Raw genomic sequence first — 15,186 nt, 5'->3', positions numbered from 1 at the left:
ACGCGAGTCCATGGAGTGACTAAACGAAACAGAAGAAAATCATTATCAGGGAACAAGGAATTTCTCAAAGTCCATTGTACCCGTTTTTCCCTTCAAACTTCTTCTTCCTCATTCCAATCCGTTGCTGTAGCTTCTCCCACTCTCGTTCTTAGAATTGAGAGTGAAAAATGTTGATAGATTCCATCTTACCCCCTCCCCTTGTGCTTCTCTGCCTGTGTGCGCAGTTACTGTGACCGTTGCAGGGACTGTGAAGAGACCTCTTGTGGCTTGTCTTGTGGGGTATGCATGCGTGTCCGAGCTGTGTGCTAGTAATTTAAAACAGACAGCTCGGTGCGTTCAACATGTCAATACCTCTCATAAATAAAACTAGTGATGAAATCAGTCTCTCCTCCACTTTCAGCCAGGAGATATTGACATGCATATTATTAATATTAGCTCTCTGTGTACATCCAAGGGCCAGCCGTGCTGCCCTGTTCTGAGCCAATTGCAATTTTCCTAAGTCCTTTTTTTGTGGCACCTGACCACACGACTGAACAGTAGTCGAGGTGCGACAAAACTGTAGGACCTGCCTTGTTGATAGTGTTGTTAAGAAGGCAGAGCATCGCTTTATTATAGACAGACTTCTCCCCGTCTTTGCTACTACTGCGTCAATATGTTTTGACCATGACAGTTTACAATCTAGGGTTACTCCAAGCAGTTTAATCATCTCAACTTGCTCAATTTCCACATGACTTATTACAAGATTAAGTTGAGCTTTAGGGTTTAGTGAGTGTTTTGTTCCAAATACAATGCTTTTAGTTGTATAAATATTTAGGGCTAACTTACTCCTTGCCACCCACTCTGCAGCTCTTTGTTGAGTGTTGCAGTCATTTCAGTCGCTGTAGTAGCTGACGTGCATAGTGTAGAGTCATCCGCATACACATGGCTTTACTCAAAGTCAGTGGCATGTCACTAGTAAAAATGTACACAAGGTCCAAAAGGAATTTGGCTTCCGCTCTAGCCCTAAGACTCTTTTACAAGTGAGAGTCAGAGGCGAGGTCTGAAAACACTACCTGCTGCCGTAAAAGGCAACATGCATTGGCCGGGAATCGAACCCGAACCCCAGCCGTGCTGCCCTGTGCTGAGCCAATTGCAATTTTCCTAAGTCCTTTTTTTGTGGCACCTGACCACACGACTGAACAGTAGTCGAGGTGCGACAAAACTGTAGGACCTGCCTTGTTGATAGTGTTGTTAAGAAGGCAGAGCATCGCTTTATTATAGACAGACTTCTCCCCGTCTTTGCTACTACTGCGTCAATATGTTTTGACCATGACAGTTTACAATCTAGGGTTACTCCAAGCAGTTTAATCATCTCAACTTGCTCAATTTCCACATGACTTATTACAAGATTAAGTTGAGGTTTAGGGTTTAGTGAGTGTTTTGTTCCAAATACAATGCTTTTAGTTGTATAAATATTTAGGGCTAACTTACTCCTTGCCACCCACTCTGCAGCTCTTTGTTGAGTGTTGCAGTCATTTCAGTCGCTGTAGTAGCTGACGTGCATAGTGTAGAGTCATTCGCATACACATGGCTTTACTCAAAGTCAGTGGCATGTCACTAGTAAAAATGTACACAAGGTCCAAAAGGAATTTGGCTTCCGCTCTAGCCCTAAGACTCTTTTACAAGTGAGAGTCAGAGGCGAGGTCTGAAAACACTACCTGCTGCCGTAAAAGGGAACATGCATTGGCCGGGAATCGAACCCAGGCCTCCCGCGTGGCAGGCGAGAATTCTACCACTGAACCACCAATGCTTAGACAGAGCTTTAAAGGGGGTTCCCGGACTCAAACAACGCGAGTCCATGGAGTGACTAAACGAAACAGAAGAAAATCATTATCAGGGAACAAGGAATTTCTCAAAGTCCATTGTACCCGTTTTTCCCTTCAAACTTCTTCTTCCTCATTCCAATCCGTTGCTGTAGCTTCTCCCACTCTCGTTCTTAGAATTGAGAGTGAAAAATGTTGATAGATTCCATCTTACCCCCTCCCCTTGTGCTTCTCTGCCTGTGTGCGCAGTTACTGTGACCGTTGCAGGGACTGTGAAGAGACCTCTTGTGGCTTGTCTTGTGGGGTATGCATGCGTGTCCGAGCTGTGTGCTAGTAATTTAAAACAGACAGCTCGGTGCGTTCAACATGTCAATACCTCTCATAAATAAAACTAGTGATGAAATCAGTCTCTCCTCCACTTTCAGCCAGGAGATATTGACATGCATATTATTAATATTAGCTCTCTGTGTACATCCAAGGGCCAGCCGTGCTGCCCTGTTCTGAGCCAATTGCAATTTTCCTAAGTCCTTTTTTTGTGGCACCTGACCACACGACTGAACAGTAGTCGAGGTGCGACAAAACTGTAGGACCTGCCTTGTTGATAGTGTTGTTAAGAAGGCAGAGCATCGCTTTATTATAGACAGACTTCTCCCCGTCTTTGCTACTACTGCGTCAATATGTTTTGACCATGACAGTTTACAATCTAGGGTTACTCCAAGCAGTTTAATCATCTCAACTTGCTCAATTTCCACATGACTTATTACAAGATTAAGTTGAGCTTTAGGGTTTAGTGAGTGTTTTGTTCCAAATACAATGCTTTTAGTTGTATAAATATTTAGGGCTAACTTACTCCTTGCCACCCACTCTGCAGCTCTTTGTTGAGTGTTGCAGTCATTTCAGTCGCTGTAGTAGCTGACGTGCATAGTGTAGAGTCATCCGCATACACATGGCTTTACTCAAAGTCAGTGGCATGTCACTAGTAAAAATGTACACAAGGTCCAAAAGGAATTTGGCTTCCGCTCTAGCCCTAAGACTCTTTTACAAGTGAGAGTCAGAGGCGAGGTCTGAAAACACTACCTGCTGCCGTAAAAGGCAACATGCATTGGCCGGGAATCGAACCCGAACCCCAGCCGTGCTGCCCTGTGCTGAGCCAATTGCAATTTTCCTAAGTCCTTTTTTTGTGGCACCTGACCACACGACTGAACAGTAGTCGAGGTGCGACAAAACTGTAGGACCTGCCTTGTTGATAGTGTTGTTAAGAAGGCAGAGCATCGCTTTATTATAGACAGACTTCTCCCCGTCTTTGCTACTACTGCGTCAATATGTTTTGACCATGACAGTTTACAATCTAGGGTTACTCCAAGCAGTTTAATCATCTCAACTTGCTCAATTTCCACATGACTTATTACAAGATTAAGTTGAGGTTTAGGGTTTAGTGAGTGTTTTGTTCCAAATACAATGCTTTTAGTTGTATAAATATTTAGGGCTAACTTACTCCTTGCCACCCACTCTGCAGCTCTTTGTTGAGTGTTGCAGTCATTTCAGTCGCTGTAGTAGCTGACGTGCATAGTGTAGAGTCATTCGCATACACATGGCTTTACTCAAAGTCAGTGGCATGTCACTAGTAAAAATGTACACAAGGTCCAAAAGGAATTTGGCTTCCGCTCTAGCCCTAAGACTCTTTTACAAGTGAGAGTCAGAGGCGAGGTCTGAAAACACTACCTGCTGCCGTAAAAGGGAACATGCATTGGCCGGGAATCGAACCCAGGCCTCCCGCGTGGCAGGCGAGAATTCTACCACTGAACCACCAATGCTTAGACAGAGCTTTAAAGGGGGTTCCCGGACTCAAACAACGCGAGTCCATGGAGTGACTAAACGAAACAGAAGAAAATCATTATCAGGGAACAAGGAATTTCTCAAAGTCCATTGTACCCGTTTTTCCCTTCAAACTTCTTCTTCCTCATTCCAATCCGTTGCTGTAGCTTCTCCCACTCTCGTTCTTAGAATTGAGAGTGAAAAATGTTGATAGATTCCATCTTACCCCCTCCCCTTGTGCTTCTCTGCCTGTGTGCGCAGTTACTGTGACCGTTGCAGGGACTGTGAAGAGACCTCTTGTGGCTTGTCTTGTGGGGTATGCATGCGTGTCCGAGCTGTGTGCTAGTAATTTAAAACAGACAGCTCGGTGCGTTCAACATGTCAATACCTCTCATAAATAAAACTAGTGATGAAATCAGTCTCTCCTCCACTTTCAGCCAGGAGATATTGACATGCATATTATTAATATTAGCTCTCTGTGTACATCCAAGGGCCAGCCGTGCTGCCCTGTTCTGAGCCAATTGCAATTTTCCTAAGTCCTTTTTTTGTGGCACCTGACCACACGACTGAACAGTAGTCGAGGTGCGACAAAACTGTAGGACCTGCCTTGTTGATAGTGTTGTTAAGAAGGCAGAGCATCGCTTTATTATAGACAGACTTCTCCCCGTCTTTGCTACTACTGCGTCAATATGTTTTGACCATGACAGTTTACAATCTAGGGTTACTCCAAGCAGTTTAATCATCTCAACTTGCTCAATTTCCACATGACTTATTACAAGATTAAGTTGAGCTTTAGGGTTTAGTGAGTGTTTTGTTCCAAATACAATGCTTTTAGTTGTATAAATATTTAGGGCTAACTTACTCCTTGCCACCCACTCTGCAGCTCTTTGTTGAGTGTTGCAGTCATTTCAGTCGCTGTAGTAGCTGACGTGCATAGTGTAGAGTCATCCGCATACACATGGCTTTACTCAAAGTCAGTGGCATGTCACTAGTAAAAATGTACACAAGGTCCAAAAGGAATTTGGCTTCCGCTCTAGCCCTAAGACTCTTTTACAAGTGAGAGTCAGAGGCGAGGTCTGAAAACACTACCTGCTGCCGTAAAAGGCAACATGCATTGGCCGGGAATCGAACCCGAACCCCAGCCGTGCTGCCCTGTGCTGAGCCAATTGCAATTTTCCTAAGTCCTTTTTTTGTGGCACCTGACCACACGACTGAACAGTAGTCGAGGTGCGACAAAACTGTAGGACCTGCCTTGTTGATAGTGTTGTTAAGAAGGCAGAGCATCGCTTTATTATAGACAGACTTCTCCCCGTCTTTGCTACTACTGCGTCAATATGTTTTGACCATGACAGTTTACAATCTAGGGTTACTCCAAGCAGTTTAATCATCTCAACTTGCTCAATTTCCACATGACTTATTACAAGATTAAGTTGAGGTTTAGGGTTTAGTGAGTGTTTTGTTCCAAATACAATGCTTTTAGTTGTATAAATATTTAGGGCTAACTTACTCCTTGCCACCCACTCTGCAGCTCTTTGTTGAGTGTTGCAGTCATTTCAGTCGCTGTAGTAGCTGACGTGCATAGTGTAGAGTCATTCGCATACACATGGCTTTACTCAAAGTCAGTGGCATGTCACTAGTAAAAATGTACACAAGGTCCAAAAGGAATTTGGCTTCCGCTCTAGCCCTAAGACTCTTTTACAAGTGAGAGTCAGAGGCGAGGTCTGAAAACACTACCTGCTGCCGTAAAAGGGAACATGCATTGGCCGGGAATCGAACCCAGGCCTCCCGCGTGGCAGGCGAGAATTCTACCACTGAACCACCAATGCTTAGACAGAGCTTTAAAGGGGGTTCCCGGACTCAAACAACGCGAGTCCATGGAGTGACTAAACGAAACAGAAGAAAATCATTATCAGGGAACAAGGAATTTCTCAAAGTCCATTGTACCCGTTTTTCCCTTCAAACTTCTTCTTCCTCATTCCAATCCGTTGCTGTAGCTTCTCCCACTCTCGTTCTTAGAATTGAGAGTGAAAAATGTTGATAGATTCCATCTTACCCCCTCCCCTTGTGCTTCTCTGCCTGTGTGCGCAGTTACTGTGACCGTTGCAGGGACTGTGAAGAGACCTCTTGTGGCTTGTCTTGTGGGGTATGCATGCGTGTCCGAGCTGTGTGCTAGTAATTTAAAACAGACAGCTCGGTGCGTTCAACATGTCAATACCTCTCATAAATAAAACTAGTGATGAAATCAGTCTCTCCTCCACTTTCAGCCAGGAGATATTGACATGCATATTATTAATATTAGCTCTCTGTGTACATCCAAGGGCCAGCCGTGCTGCCCTGTTCTGAGCCAATTGCAATTTTCCTAAGTCCTTTTTTTGTGGCACCTGACCACACGACTGAACAGTAGTCGAGGTGCGACAAAACTGTAGGACCTGCCTTGTTGATAGTGTTGTTAAGAAGGCAGAGCATCGCTTTATTATAGACAGACTTCTCCCCGTCTTTGCTACTACTGCGTCAATATGTTTTGACCATGACAGTTTACAATCTAGGGTTACTCCAAGCAGTTTAATCATCTCAACTTGCTCAATTTCCACATGACTTATTACAAGATTAAGTTGAGCTTTAGGGTTTAGTGAGTGTTTTGTTCCAAATACAATGCTTTTAGTTGTATAAATATTTAGGGCTAACTTACTCCTTGCCACCCACTCTGCAGCTCTTTGTTGAGTGTTGCAGTCATTTCAGTCGCTGTAGTAGCTGACGTGCATAGTGTAGAGTCATCCGCATACACATGGCTTTACTCAAAGTCAGTGGCATGTCACTAGTAAAAATGTACACAAGGTCCAAAAGGAATTTGGCTTCCGCTCTAGCCCTAAGACTCTTTTACAAGTGAGAGTCAGAGGCGAGGTCTGAAAACACTACCTGCTGCCGTAAAAGGCAACATGCATTGGCCGGGAATCGAACCCGAACCCCAGCCGTGCTGCCCTGTGCTGAGCCAATTGCAATTTTCCTAAGTCCTTTTTTTGTGGCACCTGACCACACGACTGAACAGTAGTCGAGGTGCGACAAAACTGTAGGACCTGCCTTGTTGATAGTGTTGTTAAGAAGGCAGAGCATCGCTTTATTATAGACAGACTTCTCCCCGTCTTTGCTACTACTGCGTCAATATGTTTTGACCATGACAGTTTACAATCTAGGGTTACTCCAAGCAGTTTAATCATCTCAACTTGCTCAATTTCCACATGACTTATTACAAGATTAAGTTGAGGTTTAGGGTTTAGTGAGTGTTTTGTTCCAAATACAATGCTTTTAGTTGTATAAATATTTAGGGCTAACTTACTCCTTGCCACCCACTCTGCAGCTCTTTGTTGAGTGTTGCAGTCATTTCAGTCGCTGTAGTAGCTGACGTGCATAGTGTAGAGTCATTCGCATACACATGGCTTTACTCAAAGTCAGTGGCATGTCACTAGTAAAAATGTACACAAGGTCCAAAAGGAATTTGGCTTCCGCTCTAGCCCTAAGACTCTTTTACAAGTGAGAGTCAGAGGCGAGGTCTGAAAACACTACCTGCTGCCGTAAAAGGGAACATGCATTGGCCGGGAATCGAACCCAGGCCTCCCGCGTGGCAGGCGAGAATTCTACCACTGAACCACCAATGCTTAGACAGAGCTTTAAAGGGGGTTCCCGGACTCAAACAACGCGAGTCCATGGAGTGACTAAACGAAACAGAAGAAAATCATTATCAGGGAACAAGGAATTTCTCAAAGTCCATTGTACCCGTTTTTCCCTTCAAACTTCTTCTTCCTCATTCCAATCCGTTGCTGTAGCTTCTCCCACTCTCGTTCTTAGAATTGAGAGTGAAAAATGTTGATAGATTCCATCTTACCCCCTCCCCTTGTGCTTCTCTGCCTGTGTGCGCAGTTACTGTGACCGTTGCAGGGACTGTGAAGAGACCTCTTGTGGCTTGTCTTGTGGGGTATGCATGCGTGTCCGAGCTGTGTGCTAGTAATTTAAAACAGACAGCTCGGTGCGTTCAACATGTCAATACCTCTCATAAATAAAACTAGTGATGAAATCAGTCTCTCCTCCACTTTCAGCCAGGAGATATTGACATGCATATTATTAATATTAGCTCTCTGTGTACATCCAAGGGCCAGCCGTGCTGCCCTGTTCTGAGCCAATTGCAATTTTCCTAAGTCCTTTTTTTGTGGCACCTGACCACACGACTGAACAGTAGTCGAGGTGCGACAAAACTGTAGGACCTGCCTTGTTGATAGTGTTGTTAAGAAGGCAGAGCATCGCTTTATTATAGACAGACTTCTCCCCGTCTTTGCTACTACTGCGTCAATATGTTTTGACCATGACAGTTTACAATCTAGGGTTACTCCAAGCAGTTTAATCATCTCAACTTGCTCAATTTCCACATGACTTATTACAAGATTAAGTTGAGCTTTAGGGTTTAGTGAGTGTTTTGTTCCAAATACAATGCTTTTAGTTGTATAAATATTTAGGGCTAACTTACTCCTTGCCACCAACTCTGCAGCTCTTTGTTGAGTGTTGCAGTCATTTCAGTCGCTGTAGTAGCTGACGTGCATAGTGTAGAGTCATTCGCATACACATGGCTTTACTCAAAGTCAGTGGCATGTCACTAGTAAAAATGTACACAAGGTCCAAAAGGAATTTGGCTTCCGCTCTAGCCCTAAGACTCTTTTACAAGTGAGAGTCAGAGGCGAGGTCTGAAAACACTACCTGCTGCCGTAAAAGGGAACATGCATTGGCCGGGAATCGAACCCGGGCCTCCCGCGTGGCAGGCGAGAATTCTACCACTGAACCACCAATGCTTAGACAGAGCTTTAAAGGGGGTTCCCGGACTCAAACAACGCGAGTCCATGGAGTGACTAAACGAAACAGAAGAAAATCATTATCAGGGAACAAGGAATTTCTCAAAGTCCATTGTACCCGTTTTTCCCTTCAAACTTCTTCTTCCTCATTCCAATCCGTTGCTGTAGCTTCTCCCACTCTCGTTCTTAGAATTGAGAGTGAAAAATGTTGATAGATTCCATCTTACCCCCTCCCCTTGTGCTTCTCTGCCTGTGTGCGCAGTTACTGTGACCGTTGCAGGGACTGTGAAGAGACCTCTTGTGGCTTGTCTTGTGGGGTATGCATGCGTGTCCGAGCTGTGTGCTAGTAATTTAAAACAGACAGCTCGGTGCGTTCAACATGTCAATACCTCTCATAAATAAAACTAGTGATGAAATCAGTCTCTCCTCCACTTTCAGCCAGGAGATATTGACATGCATATTATTAATATTAGCTCTCTGTGTACATCCAAGGGCCAGCCGTGCTGCCCTGTTCTGAGCCAATTGCAATTTTCCTAAGTCCTTTTTTTGTGGCACCTGACCACACGACTGAACAGTAGTCGAGGTGCGACAAAACTGTAGGACCTGCCTTGTTGATAGTGTTGTTAAGAAGGCAGAGCATCGCTTTATTATAGACAGACTTCTCCCCGTCTTTGCTACTACTGCGTCAATATGTTTTGACCATGACAGTTTACAATCTAGGGTTACTCCAAGCAGTTTAATCATCTCAACTTGCTCAATTTCCACATGACTTATTACAAGATTAAGTTGAGCTTTAGGGTTTAGTGAGTGTTTTGTTCCAAATACAATGCTTTTAGTTGTATAAATATTTAGGGCTAACTTACTCCTTGCCACCAACTCTGCAGCTCTTTGTTGAGTGTTGCAGTCATTTCAGTCGCTGTAGTAGCTGACGTGCATAGTGTAGAGTCATTCGCATACACATGGCTTTACTCAAAGTCAGTGGCATGTCACTAGTAAAAATGTACACAAGGTCCAAAAGGAATTTGGCTTCCGCTCTAGCCCTAAGACTCTTTTACAAGTGAGAGTCAGAGGCGAGGTCTGAAAACACTACCTGCTGCCGTAAAAGGGAACATGCATTGGCCGGGAATCGAACCCGGGCCTCCCGCGTGGCAGGCGAGAATTCTACCACTGAACCACCAATGCTTAGACAGAGCTTTAAAGGGGGTTCCCGGACTCAAACAACGCGAGTCCATGGAGTGACTAAACGAAACAGAAGAAAATCATTATCAGGGAACAAGGAATTTCTCAAAGTCCATTGTACCCGTTTTTCCCTTCAAACTTCTTCTTCCTCATTCCAATCCGTTGCTGTAGCTTCTCCCACTCTCGTTCTTAGAATTGAGAGTGAAAAATGTTGATAGATTCCATCTTACCCCCTCCCCTTGTGCTTCTCTGCCTGTGTGCGCAGTTACTGTGACCGTTGCAGGGACTGTGAAGAGACCTCTTGTGGCTTGTCTTGTGGGGTATGCATGCGTGTCCGAGCTGTGTGCTAGTAATTTAAAACAGACAGCTCGGTGCGTTCAACATGTCAATACCTCTCATAAATAAAACTAGTGATGAAATCAGTCTCTCCTCCACTTTCAGCCAGGAGATATTGACATGCATATTATTAATATTAGCTCTCTGTGTACATCCAAGGGCCAGCCGTGCTGCCCTGTTCTGAGCCAATTGCAATTTTCCTAAGTCCTTTTTTTGTGGCACCTGACCACACGACTGAACAGTAGTCGAGGTGCGACAAAACTGTAGGACCTGCCTTGTTGATAGTGTTGTTAAGAAGGCAGAGCATCGCTTTATTATAGACAGACTTCTCCCCGTCTTTGCTACTACTGCGTCAATATGTTTTGACCATGACAGTTTACAATCTAGGGTTACTCCAAGCAGTTTAATCATCTCAACTTGCTCAATTTCCACATGACTTATTACAAGATTAAGTTGAGCTTTAGGGTTTAGTGAGTGTTTTGTTCCAAATACAATGCTTTTAGTTGTATAAATATTTAGGGCTAACTTACTCCTTGCCACCAACTCTGCAGCTCTTTGTTGAGTGTTGCAGTCATTTCAGTCGCTGTAGTAGCTGACGTGCATAGTGTAGAGTCATTCGCATACACATGGCTTTACTCAAAGTCAGTGGCATGTCACTAGTAAAAATGTACACAAGGTCCAAAAGGAATTTGGCTTCCGCTCTAGCCCTAAGACTCTTTTACAAGTGAGAGTCAGAGGCGAGGTCTGAAAACACTACCTGCTGCCGTAAAAGGGAACATGCATTGGCCGGGAATCGAACCCGGGCCTCCCGCGTGGCAGGCGAGAATTCTACCACTGAACCACCAATGCTTAGACAGAGCTTAAAAGGGGGTTCCCGGACTCAAACAACGCGAGTCCATGGAGTGACTAAACGAAACAGAAGAAAATCATTATCAGGGAACAAGGAATTTCTCAAAGTCCATTGTACCCGTTTTTCCCTTCAAACTTCTTCTTCCTCATTCCAATCCGTTGCTGTAGCTTCTCCCACTCTCGTTCTTAGAATTGAGAGTGAAAAATGTTGATAGATTCCATCTTACCCCCTCCCCTTGTGCTTCTCTGCCTGTGTGCGCAGTTACTGTGACCGATGCAGGGACTGTGAAGAGACCTCTTGTGGCTTGTCTTGTGGGGTATGCATGCGTGTCCGAGCTGTGTGCTAGTAATTTAAAACAGACAGCTCGGTGCGTTCAACATGTCAATACCTCTCATAAATAAAACTAGTGATGAAATCAGTCTCTCCTCCACTTTCAGCCAGGAGATATTGACATGCATATTATTAATATTAGCTCTCTGTGTACATCCAAGGGCCAGCCGTGCTGCCCTGTTCTGAGCCAATTGCAATTTTCCTAAGTCCTTTTTTTGTGGCACCTGACCACACGACTGAACAGTAGTCGAGGTGCGACAAAACTGTAGGACCTGCCTTGTTGATAGTGTTGTTAAGAAGGCAGAGCATCGCTTTATTATAGACAGACTTCTCCCCGTCTTTGCTACTACTGCGTCAATATGTTTGGACCATGACAGTTTACAATCTAGGGTTACTCCAAGCAGTTTAATCATCTCAACTTGCTCAATTTCCACATGACTTATTACAAGATTAAGTTGAGGTTTAGGGTTTAGTGAGTGTTTTGTTCCAAATACAATGCTTTTAGTTGTATAAATATTTAGGGCTAACTTACTCCTTGCCACCCACTCTGCAGCTCTTTGTTGAGTGTTGCAGTCATTTCAGTCGCTGTAGTAGCTGACGTGCATAGTGTAGAGTCATTCGCATACACATGGCTTTACTCAAAGTCAGTGGCATGTCACTAGTAAAAATGTACACAAGGTCCAAAAGGAATTTGGCTTCCGCTCTAGCCCTAAGACTCTTTTACAAGTGAGAGTCAGAGGCGAGGTCTGAAAACACTACCTGCTGCCGTAAAAGGGAACATGCATTGGCCGGGAATCGAACCCAGGCCTCCCGCGTGGCAGGCGAGAATTCTACCACTGAACCACCAATGCTTAGACAGAGCTTTAAAGGGGGTTCCCGGACTCAAACAACGCGAGTCCATGGAGTGACTAAACGAAACAGAAGAAAATCATTATCAGGGAACAAGGAATTTCTCAAAGTCCATTGTACCCGTTTTTCCCTTCAAACTTCTTCTTCCTCATTCCAATCCGTTGCTGTAGCTTCTCCCACTCTCGTTCTTAGAATTGAGAGTGAAAAATGTTGATAGATTCCATCTTACCCCCTCCCCTTGTGCTTCTCTGCCTGTGTGCGCAGTTACTGTGACCGTTGCAGGGACTGTGAAGAGACCTCTTGTGGCTTGTCTTGTGGGGTATGCATGCGTGTCCGAGCTGTGTGCTAGTAATTTAAAACAGACAGCTCGGTGCGTTCAACATGTCAATACCTCTCATAAATAAAACTAGTGATGAAATCAGTCTCTCCTCCACTTTCAGCCAGGAGATATTGACATGCATATTATTAATATTAGCTCTCTGTGTACATCCAAGGGCCAGCCGTGCTGCCCTGTTCTGAGCCAATTGCAATTTTCCTAAGTCCTTTTTTTGTGGCACCTGACCACACGACTGAACAGTAGTCGAGGTGCGACAAAACTGTAGGACCTGCCTTGTTGATAGTGTTGTTAAGAAGGCAGAGCATCGCTTTATTATAGACAGACTTCTCCCCGTCTTTGCTACTACTGCGTCAATATGTTTTGACCATGACAGTTTACAATCTAGGGTTACTCCAAGCAGTTTAATCATCTCAACTTGCTCAATTTCCACATGACTTATTACAAGATTAAGTTGAGCTTTAGGGTTTAGTGAGTGTTTTGTTCCAAATACAATGCTTTTAGTTGTATAAATATTTAGGGCTAACTTACTCCTTGCCACCCACTCTGCAGCTCTTTGTTGAGTGTTGCAGTCATTTCAGTCGCTGTAGTAGCTGACGTGCATAGTGTAGAGTCATCCGCATACACATGGCTTTACTCAAAGTCAGTGGCATGTCACTAGTAAAAATGTACACAAGGTCCAAAAGGAATTTGGCTTCCGCTCTAGCCCTAAGACTCTTTTACAAGTGAGAGTCAGAGGCGAGGTCTGAAAACACTACCTGCTGCCGTAAAAGGCAACATGCATTGGCCGGGAATCGAACCCGAACCCCAGCCGTGCTGCCCTGTGCTGAGCCAATTGCAATTTTCCTAAGTCCTTTTTTTGTGGCACCTGACCACACGACTGAACAGTAGTCGAGGTGCGACAAAACTGTAGGACCTGCCTTGTTGATAGTGTTGTTAAGAAGGCAGAGCATCGCTTTATTATAGACAGACTTCTCCCCGTCTTTGCTACTACTGCGTCAATATGTTTTGACCATGACAGTTTACAATCTAGGGTTACTCCAAGCAGTTTAATCATCTCAACTTGCTCAATTTCCACATGACTTATTACAAGATTAAGTTGAGGTTTAGGGTTTAGTGAGTGTTTTGTTCCAAATACAATGCTTTTAGTTGTATAAATATTTAGGGCTAACTTACTCCTTGCCACCCACTCTGCAGCTCTTTGTTGAGTGTTGCAGTCATTTCAGTCGCTGTAGTAGCTGACGTGCATAGTGTAGAGTCATCCGCATACACATGGCTTTACTCAAAGTCAGTGGCATGTCACTAGTAAAAATGTACACAAGGTCCAAAAGGAATTTGGCTTCCGCTCTAGCCCTAAGACTCTTTTACAAGTGAGAGTCAGAGGCGAGGTCTGAAAACACTACCTGCTGCCGTAAAAGGCAACATGCATTGGCCGGGAATCGAACCCGAACCCCAGCCGTGCTGCCCTGTGCTGAGCCAATTGCAATTTTCCTAAGTCATTTTTTTGTGGCACCTGACCACACGACTGAACAGTAGTCAAGGTGCGACAAAACTGTAGGACCTGCCTTGTTGATAGTGTTGTTAAGAAGGCAGAGCATCGCTTTATTATAGACAGACTTCTCCCCGTCTTGGCTACTACTGCGTCAATATGTTTTGACCATGACAGTTTACAATCTAGGGTTACTCCAAGCAGTTTAATCATCTCAACTTGCTCAATTTCCACATGACTTATTACAAGATTAAGTTGAGGTTTAGGGTTTAGTGAGTGTTTTGTTCCAAATACAATGCTTTTAGTTGTATAAATATTTAGGGCTAACTTACTCCTTGCCACCCACTCTGCAGCTCTTTGTTGAGTGTTGCAGTCATTTCAGTCGCTGTAGTAGCTGACGTGCATAGTGTAGAGTCATCCGCATACACATGGCTTTACTCAAAGTCAGTGGCATGTCACTAGTAAAAATGTACACAAGGTCCAAAAGGAATTTGGCTTCCGCTCTAGCCCTAAGACTCTTTTACAAGTGAGAGTCAGAGGCGAGGTCTGAAAACACTACCTGCTGCCGTAAAAGGGAACATGCATTGGCCGGGAATCGAACCCAGGCCTCCCGCGTGGCAGGCGAGAATTCTACCACTGAACCACCAATGCTTAGACAGAGCTTTAAAGGGGGTTCCCGGACTCAAACAACGCGAGTCCATGGAGTGACTAAACGAAACAGAAGAAAATCATTATCAGGGAACAAGGAATTTCTCAAAGTCCATTGTACCCGTTTTTCCCTTCAAACTTCTTCTTCCTCATTCCAATCCGTTGCTGTAGCTTCTCCCACTCTCGTTCTTAGAATTGAGAGTGAAAAATGTTGATAGATTCCATCTTACCCCCTCCCCTTGTGCTTCTCTGCCTGTGTGCGCAGTTACTGTGACCGTTGCAGGGACTGTGAAGAGACCTCTTGTGGCTTGTCTTGTGGGGTATGCATGCGTGTCCGAGCTGTGTGCTAGTAATTTAAAACAGACAGCTCGGTGCGTTCAACATGTCAATACCTCTCATAAATAAAACTAGTGATGAAATCAGTCTCTCCTCCACTTTCAGCCAGGAGATATTGACATGCATATTATTAATATTAGCTCTCTGTGTACATCCAAGGGCCAGCCGTGCTGCCCTGTTCTGAGCCAATTGCAATTTTCCTAAGTCCTTTTTTTGTGGCACCTGACCACACGACTGAACAGTAGTCGAGGTGCGACAAAACTGTAGGACCTGCCTTGTTGATAGTGTTGTTAAGAAGGCAGAGCATCGCTTTATTATAGACAGACTTCTCCCCGTCTTTGCTACTACTGCGTCAATATGTTTTGACCATGACAGTTTACAAT

The 15,186-nt window shown here is 44.4% G+C and overlaps 9 non-coding genes across 9 annotated transcripts; all 9 read right to left on the bottom strand.

Moving 5' to 3' along the window:
- Positions 1 to 1,718: 1,718 nt before the first annotated feature.
- trnag-gcc (transfer RNA glycine (anticodon GCC)) lies at positions 1,719 to 1,789 on the bottom strand. Its single transcript has one exon. It is a non-coding gene; the product is annotated as a tRNA-Gly (tRNA).
- Positions 1,790 to 3,545: 1,756 nt separating this feature from the next.
- trnag-gcc (transfer RNA glycine (anticodon GCC)) lies at positions 3,546 to 3,616 on the bottom strand. The gene has a single exon. It is a non-coding gene; the product is annotated as a tRNA-Gly (tRNA).
- Positions 3,617 to 5,372: 1,756 nt separating this feature from the next.
- Positions 5,373 to 5,443, bottom strand: trnag-gcc (transfer RNA glycine (anticodon GCC)). Its single transcript has one exon. It is a non-coding gene; the product is annotated as a tRNA-Gly (tRNA).
- A 1,756-nt stretch (positions 5,444 to 7,199) lies between these two features.
- trnag-gcc (transfer RNA glycine (anticodon GCC)) lies at positions 7,200 to 7,270 on the bottom strand. Its single transcript has one exon. It is a non-coding gene; the product is annotated as a tRNA-Gly (tRNA).
- A 1,111-nt stretch (positions 7,271 to 8,381) lies between these two features.
- On the bottom strand, positions 8,382 to 8,452 carry trnag-gcc (transfer RNA glycine (anticodon GCC)). The gene has a single exon. It is a non-coding gene; the product is annotated as a tRNA-Gly (tRNA).
- Positions 8,453 to 9,563: 1,111 nt separating this feature from the next.
- On the bottom strand, positions 9,564 to 9,634 carry trnag-gcc (transfer RNA glycine (anticodon GCC)). The gene has a single exon. It is a non-coding gene; the product is annotated as a tRNA-Gly (tRNA).
- A 1,111-nt stretch (positions 9,635 to 10,745) lies between these two features.
- trnag-gcc (transfer RNA glycine (anticodon GCC)) lies at positions 10,746 to 10,816 on the bottom strand. The gene has a single exon. It is a non-coding gene; the product is annotated as a tRNA-Gly (tRNA).
- A 1,111-nt stretch (positions 10,817 to 11,927) lies between these two features.
- Positions 11,928 to 11,998, bottom strand: trnag-gcc (transfer RNA glycine (anticodon GCC)). The gene has a single exon. It is a non-coding gene; the product is annotated as a tRNA-Gly (tRNA).
- A 2,401-nt stretch (positions 11,999 to 14,399) lies between these two features.
- Positions 14,400 to 14,470, bottom strand: trnag-gcc (transfer RNA glycine (anticodon GCC)). The gene has a single exon. It is a non-coding gene; the product is annotated as a tRNA-Gly (tRNA).
- Between the last annotated feature and the right edge of the window lie 716 nt (positions 14,471 to 15,186).

Source organism: Salmo salar, chromosome 10, assembly GCF_965601325.2.
Source record: "Salmo salar chromosome 10, fSalSal1, whole genome shotgun sequence".
Taxonomy (NCBI): Eukaryota; Metazoa; Chordata; class Actinopteri; order Salmoniformes; family Salmonidae; genus Salmo; species Salmo salar.
This window is presented reverse-complemented; position numbering and strand designations above follow the sequence as displayed.